At 41.5% G+C, this 14,984-nt stretch overlaps 1 long non-coding RNA gene across 1 annotated transcript in view; it reads right to left on the bottom strand.

The window, feature by feature from the left end:
• Positions 1-14,984, bottom strand: part of LOC309565142 — a 37,894-nt gene that overhangs the window by 20,073 nt on the left and 2,837 nt on the right. The window contains exon 2 of the long non-coding RNA XR_014225787.1: positions 7,913-7,985. This is a non-coding gene — a long non-coding RNA (uncharacterized lncRNA). The remainder of the gene's footprint in view (positions 1-7,912; positions 7,986-14,984) is intronic.

Raw genomic sequence — 14,984 nt, 5'->3', positions numbered from 1 at the left:
CGGGTCAGGAATGTTTTAGTAGCAAAAGGGGTACCTACTCAATATTAGGTGGGTGGTCATAATTTTATGATGGATGGTCCTAATGTTAAGGCTGATTGGTGTATTATACGCATATAATTCTGTACGTATATATTATACTTCTTGCCTGTAACACTGGACTTGGATATATATTATGAGAACTGCATATACCACTCCACCTGGGTATATATTATATTCAGTGCATATAGTATTGGACCTAGATATATATTAAACCCACTGCATATAATACTGCACTTGGGTATATTTTATACTTAGTGCCTATAACACTGAAAATGGGTATATATATTTTATTCACTGAACACAAAGCAGAACTCAGCAGCATCTTATAATCCCTGTACACATGACAGGATCCGGGTGTGTATTCTACTCATGATACTCAGAGAAGAGCTCAGGTACATACCCTAGTCACTGTATACAGGATAGAACCCGGGTATGTATCCTACTCACTGTATACAGGTCAGGAGTCAGGTATGTATACTATTCACTGTATACAGGTCAGGACTTAGGTATATACTACTCACTGTATAAAGGACAGGGCTCAGGTATATATACTATCCACAGTATACAGGAAAGGACCCCGGTATATATTATACTCTGTTTACACTGGACAGGGCATGGGAAAATATTCTACTCACTGTATGCAGGACTGGACCTGGGTATATATTCCACTGACTGTAGGTAGGACAGTTCCCAGGTATTTATTCTGCTCACTGTATACAGGACTGGACCTGGGTATATATTCTACTGAATGTAGATAGGACAGTTCCCAGGTATATATTCTGCTTACTGTACACAAGACAGGACCCTGGGTATATATTCTATTCACTGTATACAGGACATGACCTGGGTATATATATTCTGCTCACTGTACACAGGACAGGACTTGGGTATATATTGTGCTCACTGTACACTGGACAGGACCTGGGTATATATTATATTCACTGTATAAAGGACAGGACCTGGGTTTTTTATTCTGCTCACTGTATACAGGACAGGACCTGGGTATATATTGTACTCGCTGTATACAGGACAGGACCTGGGTATATATTGTACTCGCTGTATACAGGACAGGACCTGGGTAGATATTTTGCTCACAGTATACAGGACAGGACCTGGGTATATATTCTGCTCATTGTATACAGGACAGGACCTGGTTATATATTCTGCTCAGTGCTCTCTGTATACAGGACATGACCTGGTTATATATTCTGCTCACTGTATATAGGACAGGATCTGGGTATATATTGTACTCACAGTATACAGGACATGACCTGGGTATATATTGTGCTCACTGTACACAGGACAGGACTTGGGTATAAATTGTGTTCACTGTACTCTGGACAGGACCTGGGTATATATTCTGCTCACTGTATACAGGACCGGACCTGGGTATATATTATACTCACTGTATACAGGACAGGACCTGGGTATATATTATGCTGATTGTATACAGGACAGGACCTGGGTATATATTGTACTCACAGTATACAGGACAGGACCTGGGTATATATTGTGCTCACTGTACACAGGACAGGACTTGGGTATAAATTGTGTTCACTGTACTCTGGACAGGACCTGAGTATATATTCTGCTCACTGTACACAGGACAGGACCTGGGTATGTATTATACTCACTGTATACAGGACAGGACCTGGGTATATATTATGCTGATTGTATACAGGACAGGACCTGGGTATATATTGCACTCACAGTATACAGGACAGGACCTGGGTATATATTGTGCTCACTGTACACAGGACAGGACTTGGGTATATATTGTGCTCACTGTATACAGGACAGGACCTGGGTATATATTATGCTGATTGTATACAGGACAGGACCTGGGTATATATTGTACTCACAGTATACAGGACAGGACCTGGGTATATATTCTGCTCACTGTATACAGGACAGGACCTGGTTATATATTCTGCTCACTGTATACAGGACAGGACCTGGATATATATTCTGCTCACTGTATACAGGACAGGACCTGGGTGTATATTGTACTCACTGTATACAGGACAGGACCTGGGTGTATATTGTACTCACTGTATACAGGACAGGATCTGGGTATATATTCTGCTCATTGTATACAGGACAGGACCTGGGTTTATATTCTGCTCACTGTATACAGGACAGGATCTGGGTATATATTCTGCTCATTGTATAAAGGACAGGACTTGCCTCAAGATCTTCCAGTTTTTTTCCATATTTCATTTATTTCCAATTACGAATTTCTAAACGTAACCATTCTTACTGTACAAACCCCATTTAGAAACCGATGGTCACTGTGTACAGCAGGGGACTTTGGATTTTATGACAGCCACTGCTAGTATATATTATTCCACCAAAAATTGAACCAGGGTTTATACAGTAGAGTATATATATATCTATTTATAGATATATATATATATATATATATATATATTTTTTTTTTTTTATAAAATGTTATACCGAACAGGATCTGGGTTTATATTATGACAACTGCATACAAGAAACCTATTGTATGTAGCATCCAAGTCCACCTTCCTTCCTAAGTATTTATTCTACCTAAGTTGTGTATATATTCATCACTTTGCATATATATACTGTATTTACCTACATAGGAGGGGGATTTGCATACTGTACACACTCTACGTTGAACAGACATTGGGTGAATGCAGTGCTTACCATGCAGAGGAGAGTCTAATGCCAGCCATAAATTTTCCTGGGAAGACAGATGTTAAAGCAAAATGGTGGAGCTGACTTTAAAATTGGGGGAATCATCAATATCTAGAGACAAGTCTTCTTTGTAGCAGATTAGAACTTACCGGGCTTACTATTACCCCATTACCACACACATATATAAGTATACAGTATTATAACAGATAGATAGATAGATAGATAGATAGATAGATAGATAGATAGATAGATAGATAGATAGATAGATAGATAGATAGATAGATAGATAGATAGATAGATAGATAGATAGATAGATAGATAGATAGATAGATAGATTGTGCATATAAAAATGTGAATGTATCTAGCAATTGGCCAGCTGTAAGGGCATACCCAAAATATCTCTAAATTGGGACATAAGACACACCTGTATTGAACAAGTAAAAGATTTTCCAGTTCTAGGGACAACTAATCACATTTGTATCCGATTTGGGTGAGAATCAAATCTCAAAAGAGGAAACTCCCCTATGGGTCAGCAGGACTTTATTGGATGTGAGGTTGTCACTGAGGTAGACACATACAGTTAAATTAAAACAAATTTAAACAATTCACCAACTGAGAGTAAGGGAGTCAGCGCTTCGTCAGAGGTGAGGAAGGAGCCGCGCATGATAGATAGATAGATAGATAGATAGATAGATAGATAGATAGATAGATAGATAGATAGATAGATAGATAGATAGATAGATAGATAGATAGATAGATAGATAGATAGATAGTAGTTGCCTATTATTGCTATGTCTCCATAGCAATAATGGGCCCATGAGAGGCTACACACTACAGAAAGAAGCCAGGACCTTCCATGCAGGCTATGCTGTGGTAGATATTTAAATCCCCACTCTACGTGGCTGAGCTGCAATTTGTAGGTGGGGCTTTGTGTGGCTTGAGTGTGGACACAGGGGGCCCCATTATCTCTGATTGCCCGGGGGCCCCATGAGTTGTCAGTCCACCCCTATATGTCTCTGTATATGTTCAGTGCATGGGTCATGTTTCTAATATTAGATAATTCATATAAGAAATATTACATCTTGCCCCCTACAATGAATGTCTATAATTGGACTAAAATGCAATCTATCTGAGTCATTGTATCCAGAAAATGCACACAATAGGAATACATGAATACTATAGGCTAAATTCACAAAGCTAACAAACCAGTATAAGGATACTTAGTTTCAAAAAGTGACAGTTATTTTCAGCTTAAATTAGTTCAATGAGATTTGAAAATTACAGTCACATGGCTACAATAAATATCTTCATCCTTGTGTAAATGCAATGTGAACTGAGCCTTATGTATTATGTACATACCATTAGATGTCACAACATACTGCACTTTTGAAAATACATTCAAGTTACGTGTTGGAATAGCTCTATCTATCTATCTATCTATCTATCTATCTATCTATCTATCTATCTATCTATCTATCTATCTATCTATCTATCTATCTATCTATCTATCTATCTATCTATCTATCTATCTATCTTTCTATCTTTCTACCCTGTCCTGCACTGTATAACTGCTATAGTTGCTGTATCAATGCCGCACATGCTATAGCTATTGTACATGAGCCTGGACCTGCATGTATATAGTATTCCTCTTCAAAGGAAATATATTGAGTTTGTAACTAGGCCTATGTATATACTGCGCTATAACAGTGACTGCTCACTTAGGAAAGTGATTGTTCATTGGGCTTAGTAAATAAGGTGAGGTGGTGTTGACTTCAATCAACCAGTCATGCTATCAAAAATTCAGTTTACCTTCACACATGATTGGGCATTCAACATGAATAAGTTCACCAGGTGTATTAACATTTAGCTGGACATCACAAGAGACCAGAAAATGCACATGCCCCTTTATTACCCTCACAGCACACATTATATTGCCACTGTTGTGCATTGTGTGTTAGGCTGCCATTCACAATAAAAGGCACTGCAATGTATCTCAGTAGGACACGTGCATTGATAAGGGTAATGCATGTTAAAAAAATGCATTATAACTTGCATTAGCACAACACTAAAGTCTGAATGGGCCCTAAGTAAAGCAACCCCACTGAGTATTATAGGGGGGGGGGGGAGTACATATGATATTCCCTGCACATACCATCGGACCCATGTATGCAAAAAAGTCACAAGTATATATTATATAAACCTGTAGATGTGTATTTATTAGACTGAAAACTGCTCTAGCTATGCAGGAGTAGGGCATATCCTATGCAACCAATGTACAGAAATTGGGTATATAGTATATGCTCCCACTAAATGTATAAAATAAGATTAGATATTCAAAACACACCTGAGCTATTCTAACTAAGTGGTGACTTTTCAAAAAATATCACTTGAGTATGTATTTTACTCACAAGTCAGAAGTTGTGTCATACTAAATACATACAAGTTACGGTATACACAAAGACCATGGATAGTATATACTCACTGTGCCCACAGCCTGGTACACCTAATTCACAATGTACAATACACAAGGTAGACTTTAAGATTGTACTACCTGCACTATACACAGGACAGGGCTTAGAAACAGATTGTGCACAATGTATAGAGGACAGGGCCTTGTATATGTTATGTACCATGTGTGCAGCACACAAGATATGAACATGTATTTTCTAGAATGCATTAAGTCAAGGACCTAGTGTCCATAACAAACACTGGTAAATATATATATATATATATATATATATATATATATATATATATATATATATATATATGTGTGTGTGTGTGCGTGCGTGTGTGTAAATATATATATATGTGTGTCTTTATATTCTTTAGTTAAGTGTGTGCTACAAAATGCAGTTCTTACATAGCCTGTAACTTTATGAAAACTTTAGTATACACACTGTACATCAAATGCTGTGAGACGTTTGGAACTGTTGCCCAAAGCAACAAATAAAGTGTCTTCTTTTAAAATAATGAAGGAATTTCATTGTCATGGGCAACAAACTATTTCTACTCCTATTTCTCTAAATTAATCTGTCTGTACTAAGCTGAGGGTGGAAATTTTACGGATAGAACTTACATTAGATTTTACAATCAACTATTGGGGTACCCAAGTGATTAGATATGACTTTTATCCTACTAGTTCTGTTTGGAGAAATAATATGTTGAGGTTCTCATCCAAAAGTAAAATGACTCTTGGGGTATCAACATAAAAGAGGCTCTGGGCAGCTGAGTAGTCAGTAGTCAAGAAGGGCATTGTATGGGTAGAACCTATTTTGGATTTTACAATCAATTTTTTGGGTAACCCAAGTGATAAGATATGACTTTTATCTTACTGGTTCTGTTGGGGGGGGGGGAGTTATAACATTTTGAGGTCCTCAACCAATAGGAAAATGACCCTCTGTGTCCCAACATAAAATAGTTTGGGCCTGTTTCATACATTTGGTGCTGGAAGTAATGATCTAAGCCAGTGGCCTCCAATCTGCCGCCTGGGGGCCAGATGCAACCCTTTGCTTGCCTTTATCTGGCCCTTGGGGCACTTATTCCTCCCACTGACACAAAGAATGGGGCAATATTCCTCCCAATGATTCCAATAATGGGGCATTATTCATTCCACTGACACCAATGTTGGGGACTAATGATGGTACACTAATAATTCCACTTACACCAACAATAGGGCACTTTTCCTCCTACTGACACCAAGGATAGGGCACTATTCCTTCCACTGAGACCAACAATGGGACACTAATATCAAATGTAGTGATTTACTCCTAGTGACACCAGGAAAATTTCTACTCCTGCTGGCCACAGTTAAGCCATGTTAAAATTCTGAGAGACCTGATCTGGACTTAACCTTTGCATCAGGGGCGTAACTACAGGGGTTGCAGGGGTTACAATTGCAACCGGGCCCCATGCTCCAAGGGGCCTGTGCAGCTCCCCTGTACACCTGGATAGGAGGGGTAGCGAGGGCAGCATGTAGAGAAATCACTGTCATCCCTTTTTCTCCTGTAGCTTCAGGAGGAGATTGATTCCTCTGTATGCTGCCCCCGCCACTCCTCCTATCCAGTTCACTCGTGTTCTGCTGTCTCTGAGCCCCTGTGTGCTCCCCTGGTTCTCCCCCCCCCCCCCTACTGTGCCCCCTCCCCTCTCCTGTCGGCTGCTGCAGGGGATGTGTCACAATAGAGAACCAGGAAGGGGGTCGGTAAATATGTACTTTACCAGTTCCTTCCTTTTCTGAATGGACAGAGTCATAGTCAGTGACATTGTAAAAAAATAAATTATAATGATAAAAAATAATACAATTGAAATACCAAAAAATAAAAACTACTGACACCAGTGGGTTAACTTCCAGGATCGCAAAGGTCACACTTGCGACCGAGCCCTGGCATTCCACCACCGTGGGGAGGCCCCAAGATGGCAGGAAGGGGGCCCATTGCAGAACTTGTGAAAGGTTCCCGCAACGAGCGTAAAGGGCCCCAGGATCAGTGGGAAGAGCCCCAGGCTTGAAGCAAAGGGCCCCGACCACGGGTCCGGGGCCCTTCATGGTTTCTTGCGCCGGGCCCTGAAGGTTCTAGTTACGCCTCTGCTTTGCATCCCTCTGATTCCGTCATCTGCTAAATGGACACTCTCCTGTCTTTCTAAATTTAAAAATTAAATCTGCGCTCACTGAGCAAAGGGGAATGGTATCAAAGTAAAGACTTGAAAAAAGAGCAATACATTTATCTCTGTCTCTGAAAGGGAATTCAGTTACTATGCAATTCAGGATTCAGCGCCCTGAAAAGTTTTACATTTTTGGCTATGCATTGACAACAGGGCTTGCATACAGTAAAGCATGGGGAAGATTCTATTAAATCATCATTAGTGAAATGGAGCATGCTGAATGTTGTCCACACACAGGAGATAGGGTTCAACCATTTGCTTTTCTGGACATACAACACATAAGCCTAAGTCTGTTGTTTTTTTTTTTTTTTTTTCTGCTGATCTGCAACAAGCTTTATTGGTCCCAGAAAGGTCAAACAGATATATATATATATATATATATGTGTTCTTATTTTTTTGCTTCATGGGATTCACCTTTAAGACTAGCATTCTCTCATGTATTACTCTTTAGTAATTTGCTGTGTATAAGTCATATGAAGGACAAGCTATGTATGGTCTTCCTGGTGTGTGGGGGTATTGGGCATTGTAGAGCAAGTTACCATATCCTCACCTTAACATGGCAAAGGCTCAGTCTGCTTAATAGTCACATCTTGGATGAAGAATAACCTGGACAGGGAGGCAACCTAAAAAAACGAAAAATGAGGGATCAATTACACACGTACTGTATACTGTATCTATAGATATATTCATAATCGTATATCTGTGACCTTACATCTTGAAAATTTACAATATACTATAACAATAACCTATACAGTGAACATTCATCAATGTCATATACACTAAAAATGACTTTGTATATAAACGCTTCATATACAGGCCTTGTATGGTGGGAAATCACCATATATGTTTAGTATGACTCTATATAGCTTGAACATCCCATTCGGTTTGCCAGTCCCTAATTAAATCATGGGGATATTTACATTATACAAGTTGCATGGCTTGTTAGATTTGGTTAGTGCTGGGATTTAAACATCTACAGACCCTGAGTAATTCATGTGCATCAGTAATTCAAGGGACTGTTTGGCAAACCACCTCACTGTATGCAATAGGAAAAATGCTACGTAGCAGGAATATACAATCAAAAATTAGAATGACTCTAGACCAGTGGTCTCAAAACTGCAGCCCTGGGGCCGGATGTGGCCCTTGGCTTACTTTTATCTGGCCTTTGGGACACTATTCCACCAACTAACATCATCAATAGGGTATATTTCTCCCACTGACACCATCGATAGGGTACTATTCCTCCCACTAACACCATTGATGGGGCACTATTCCTCCAACTGACACCATCAATGGGGCACTATTCCTCCCATTGACACCATCGTTGGGGCACTATTCCTCCCACTGACACCATTGATGGGGCACTGTTCCTCCCACTGACACCATCAGTGGGGCACTATTCCTCCCACTGACACCATCAATGGGGTTCTTTTCCTTCCAATGAAACCAATGATGGAGCATTGTCTATGCCCACTGATGCTGGCGCATTTTCTGCTCCCACTGGTCACAGTCCGGCCCCCCTAAAGTCTAAAGGACAGTAATCTGGCCCTTTACTTAGAAAGTTTGGAGACCCCTGCTCTAGACAGTAAGAACCCCCCACAATAAACGTTGCAGGATGCAAATTACCATATACTATTAGATGCACTCCACACAGTAAAAACCCACCAATTGCATATACAACAAGAATGGCCCTAAAATATGAAAATGCACTATATGTAATGTGAAAGTTTAAGCCCCTAGGGCTTAATTCCCCTGATTAAATAGGAGCAAGCGCTATATTAACCCATAGGGGCTTAAACTTTCACACACTTTTAATCTATAGCAGCTGCTAACACCACCCAATTATTTTATTATATTCACTTTATATATTAAATTAATTTATTTAAACAATTTAATTTATTTATTTATTTATACATATAGGCACTTCCCCAGTTAGGCCATCCACAGGTGCGAGGGATATATACTATTTTAGTATATATATATCCGCACTATATGTAATACCAATGACTTTACAGGGTCAGTACTATATAAAGGGGCAACAGCAAAAGTAGAGAAAGAGATAGTGATAGATAGATAGATAGATAGATAGATAGATAGATAGATAGATAGATAGATAGATAGATAGATAGATAGATAGATAGATAGATAGATAGATAGATAGATAGATAGATAGATAGATAGATAGATAGATAAATAGATAGATTATCTGGGCTAGAACATTTTTGGGGTAGACATAACACCTTCCTGTTTAGTTACTCTGGAACTACAAGAAACAGAATTTCTTCAATATGATGGAGCTTTCTATTGGCATGAACTTCCAATGGGTAAGTATTGAAAACAGTATCACAAAAAGACCCTAATTATATAACAGACCATACTCATAACAAGTCCTAGTCCTTGTTACACTTTCCCCTAGTTTGTGAATCATTAAAGTTGCCAACTTAGAAGACAGTGATGTTACCAAGGCACTTTACTTCGGTTCTCATGTGGACTTCATTGACTTATAGTCCTGTGACATGCAAAGATCAGTCACCAAGCCACACATAGGCATTATGGCCCAATGTAGAGTTTTACAAGGGGAAACCCCATACATTTAGCAACAACCGTTCACTATTCATTGCCTTACCAACTAGTCCTGCGATGGGAATATTTTAGAAATAGATCGAAATGTATAATTAAATGTATGCATTGACAAAAAAAATAGATGGGCACGATTGGGAAATATAGAAAAGTGGTCATTCTGCTATGTCAATGTGCTGAGTAATCTATCTATGTACAAATATATATATATATATATGTGTGTATATATGTATATATATATATATATATATATATATATATATATATATATATATATATATATATACACTGTATGTGTGTGTGTATTAATAGATCCCTAATGTCTAAACACAAAAACAGTGAGCCTCTCCCACAATAGGTGGTGCATGGACGTATTTCCCTCACAGCTCAGAATACTTAACTCCAACCATCTCCATAAAACAGAATCAATTGAGATCCCTTTCCCAGGGTCATACCTAAACTCTTCAAAAGTAGCAATTTCCCTTTTGTTTTTTTATTATTATTATTATTATTATTATTGTGTTTGCTACAATCTGCATGATACTAATTTTAGGTTTTTACTTTCTCCTTAACTCTGCAAAGGGAAACCCCTGGAATTTGAAGGTACAGTTCTCCAGAACTACGAACTACGCCCTCCGGTAATAACTAAGGATTCTGGCTCCAGCCTGTCACTGGGTCAGCACATAGAGCCTCGGTTTTCTAAGTTTAAAACTTTCCGAAGAACAGCTTTTTTTTTTTTTTTTTTAATAGGGGCAAGGTTATAGTCTATAGACCATCAACCATAGACCATCAACTTGGTAAACCAGGTACCACTGTAGAGTAGAGATGGGCGCTATTCATTGGGTTTCTACACTCTGGTGGCACTACAGGTCAGTGTAATTTTGGTTGCCCTAAAGTTATTGGAGAAGTAAGGGGGCCTCTATTATAGGATAGTCATGGTGTGACCTACAGGGCTTGTAGGTCAACAGCTAAGCTGTAAGTCTACTTCGCAAGTTCTATGGGTTTCCCAGCTACTGTGGCTTTAAACCCAAAAAGAACAGGACTGGATTTGGGTAAGGTCCCCATATTATCAGAGGAAACTATAATGGGTAAAGACAAGGATGGAAGTCGGAAGACCTACAAATCTTCTAAGCCTTTTTGAAAGTCATTAACTGCTAAGCTATTCGTGGTTCTAGAAAGAAAAAAAAAAAGTAGAGACATTCTTTAGCTTTCCGTTAGATTTTTACAGCATTGGCTTGTGTACTTTTTATTCTCCTTTATGGTGCTACTTCCCTCTGAATACCCCTTTTGTCTTTGGAGAACCGATAATTCTTTCGCAACGAGCCTCTGCAGAAGCATCGTGCCTGGTATTGCGAACTGGATTCCAACAAGACCAGAGCTCGGTCCACGAGGCTCCTAAGTCCCACCATGCAAGAGCTTTATTGTGTGGCCACCGCCACCCCAAATCCACCTAACCTGAAACTTTATCATCGAGTTAAATGATAGGGGTGCATGCAATTATTTCTCCTTCATGCATGTGCATATAGTGTAAAATCTGGTTTTCTTTTCCAGGGCGGTTACTTTAACATTGGTGTAGACCCCAAATTCCAATCAAGCCAAATATTTAGAAGGGTTTTAACTAAGGAGGGAAGCATTTACTCATATATATATCAATAAAAACGTAGAGACTAACAGGAGTGCAATGACATGTATCTAGACGTATATGCTGTACCCTAAAGATTCCCTCCCAGGACTAATCAGCCCTTTAAATGTTCCTGGTATTGGTCGGGTCAGTCTATTGGATCCCCCAATAAATCGATTTATCTGACGTGAGTGTAGAGCTCACGCTGAAGGGATTCCCGGGGCCCCTGGCTTCATTCATGTCTATTGAAGTCATTTCTGGTTCTGTCCATGTGACTGGGGGGGCTGGGGGCTCCCCAGTCTTGCTGTGTCCAGTCTTCTCTCCCCAGGTCCCCCCCCCCCCCCACTGGTGATTCCCCCCCCCCCCCCTTGCATCGGCAGCAAAGTCCAACAGAAAGCCAGCCGGCTTGCTCTCCTTCCAACTGCCATTTCTTCGTGCTTGCTGTGTGAATGAAGATCGAGGCTCGGAGCGGATCCGTACAGCAAAGCTCGGAGGAGAGACAGCAAAGCAGCAACTTTCTATTGAACTTTTATGCGGTGTACAGGCACACATTGGGGGGGTGAGGGTTGGGGGTCCTATACACCTCCTACAGCTAGTCAATGGGGAACCCCCGAAAAAAAAAAAGTTGTATATATTCGTGTAAAGTTTAGCCAAGGGTGCTGTTTTTGGGACAATCTTTTGCTTGTTTAGGCACACACGGGAACACCCGGTGGGCGTAACTTTGAGGGTGTCCTGGGGTGTTGTATGCTGACGTTTTTGTTCTCTGCAGACTTTTTTTTTTTTTTTGCTTTAACACGATTAAGAAAAAAAGTACAGTTTATAACATCCAGAGTGAGTTGAAGGTGAAGTGCACACGCATACTGTCGAGGTGAGTGAAGGTTGAGGAAGGAAAAGATGAAGGGAATCCCCTTCCAAAAAAAAAAAGGTGATTAAGAAAAAAGGGGAGTGAGCCTTAAAAAAAGAAACTGATGAGGAAGAAGAGGAGTGAGTACTAGGGTTGGTGAAAAAGGGATGGTGAGTGAGCATTCCAGTGAGTGAGCACTCCAGTGTGTGAGCGCTCCAGTGTGTGAGCACTCCAGTGAGGAAGAGGAGTGAGCACTTTGGTGAGGGGGGTAAGCACTTAGAAAAGCTGGCGAAGAAGGGGTGTGAGCACTTTGAAAAGCCGGTCAAGAAGAGGAGTGAGCACTCAAAAAAGCGGGTGAAGGAAGGGGAGTGAGCACTCAGAAAAGCTGGTGAAGATAGGGGAGTGAGCACTCAAATATAATAAAGTTAGGGGAGTGAGAACTCAGAAAATATAGTGAAGGTAGGGGAGTGAGCACTCAGGCTGGTGAAGTAAGGGTAGTGAGCACTCAGAGAGTCTATAGTGAATGAAGGGGAGTGAGCACTCAGAGAGTCTGGTGAAGGAAGGGGAGTGAACACTACGAGAGTCTGGTGAATGAAGGGGAGTGAGCACTCAGAGAGTCTGGTAAATGAAGGGGAGTGAACACTCAGAGAGTCTGGTGAAGGAAGGGAGTTAACACTCAGAGTCTGGTGAATGAAGGGGAGTGAACACTCAGAGTCTGGTGAATGAAGGGGAGTGAACACTCAGAGTCTGGTAAATGAAGGGGAGTGAACACTCAGAGTCTGGTGAATGAAGGGGAGTGAACACTCAGAGTCTGGTGAATGAAGGGGAGTGAACACTCAGAGTCTGGTGAATGAAGGGGAGTGAGCACTCAGATAGTCTGGTGAATGAAGGGGAGTGAACACTCAGAGTCTGGTGAAGGAAGAGGAGTGAGCACTCAGAGAGTCTGGTGAAGGAAGAGGAGTGAGCACTCAGAGAGTCTGGTGAAGGAAGAGGAGTGAGCACACAGAGAGTCTGGTGAAGAGGAGTGAGCACTCAGAGTCTGGGTGAAGGAAGAGGAGTGAGCACTCAGAGAGTCTTGTGAAGGAAGAAGAGTGAGCACTCAGAGAGTCTTGTGAAGGAAGAAGAGTGAGCACTCAGAGAGTCTGGTGAAGGAAGAGGAGTGAGCACTCAGAGTCTGGTGAAGGAAGAGGAGTGAGCACTCAGAGTCTGGTGAATGAAGAGGAGTGAGCACTCAGAGTCTGGTGAATGAAGAGGAGTGAGCACTCAGAGTCTGGTGAAGGAAGAGGAGTGAACACTCAGAGTCTGGTGAAGGAAGAGGAGTGAGCACTCAGAGAGTCTTGTGAATGAAGAGGAGTGAGCACTCAGAGAGTCTTGTGAATGAAGAGGAGTTAACCCTTTAGAGAGTCTTGTGAAGGAAGAAGAGTGAGCACTCAGAGAGTCTGGTGAAGGAAGAGGAGTGAGCACTCAGAGTCTGGTGAATGAAGAGGAGTGAGCACTCAGAGTCTGGTGAATGAAGAGGAGTGAGCACTCAGAGTCTGGTGAATGAAGAGGAGTGAGCACTCAGATAGTCTTGTGAATGAAGAGGAGTGAGCACTCAGAGTCTGGTGAATGAAGAGGAGTGAGCACTCAGAGTCTGGTGAATGAAGAGGAGTGAGCACTCAGAGTCTGGTGAATGAAGAGGAGTGAGCACTTCTCTGGTCTAGGAGGTCAATGTGGTCTCTTCGCTGCCCGACGGCGAGTGTGCCCTCCGCAAATGCTTTTTGGGGTAAGGGCTTCCCGGCTAGGTATTCACATACAGCAAGCCCAGACCGCAAAAAGATTCGAGAAGGACCAGATCCAGCTCCGATCTCCAGCAGCTCCATGGTGGGGGCTCCAAAAAATAAAAATAAAAAATAAAAAGAACCCCTCCCTGCTCCTCTCCAGCTGGGTGCTCCCCTGGATGGCCAAGCCCGGCCACTTCAGCACCACCGTCGGCGGACAGCTCCCCGCTCTCCCCCCATTGTACAGAGCGGAGAGGGAGAGACAGAGCGAGCCGAGCGGAGGAGCTGCGTAAAGAGGAAACTCTCCCCCTGAGCACTAAATAAATACAAAGCAGCCGGGCTGCCCATTGGTCGCCACTAAAATCGTCATCCACCAATCAGGAGCCGCCTCACATCTCATTTTCTTTTCGAAAGGGGTATAGAGAGAAACATTTCCATTTTCCAATTATTCAACAAATCCTCCACAACACAAGCTGGAGTGAAAGGGAGGGGGGGACCCCCATCATTGTGGGGAGGGAGGGAGACGACCCCTTTATAGACAGGGGTATTCAGTTCTATTTCTGCCTGTCTTGTCTATAAATAGATCTCCTGGTCATAGTTTAGGTGTCAAGTGTCTCTCTTTTTTTTTTTTTTTGCATTTGAAAGGCGACCATTGTCACGATTTGAAGTGATTGCAATGTCCTCACTTGAAGCCCTTCTCTTATTCGATGGAGTTACCTTGCCAAGTTCTACACGTGTGTACGTCAGCTACATGGAATCCCCCGGTGTATGGAACGATTAGTGCCGTAAAACCCACCACCAGCCCCTCCTTCCATCC

Source organism: Pelophylax lessonae (assembly GCF_965119305.1).
Source record: "Pelophylax lessonae genome assembly, chromosome: 10".
NCBI lineage: Eukaryota > Metazoa > Chordata > Amphibia > Anura > Ranidae > Pelophylax > Pelophylax lessonae.
Note: the sequence above shows the minus strand (reverse complement) of the source record. Positions and strands in the feature narration are given on the sequence as shown.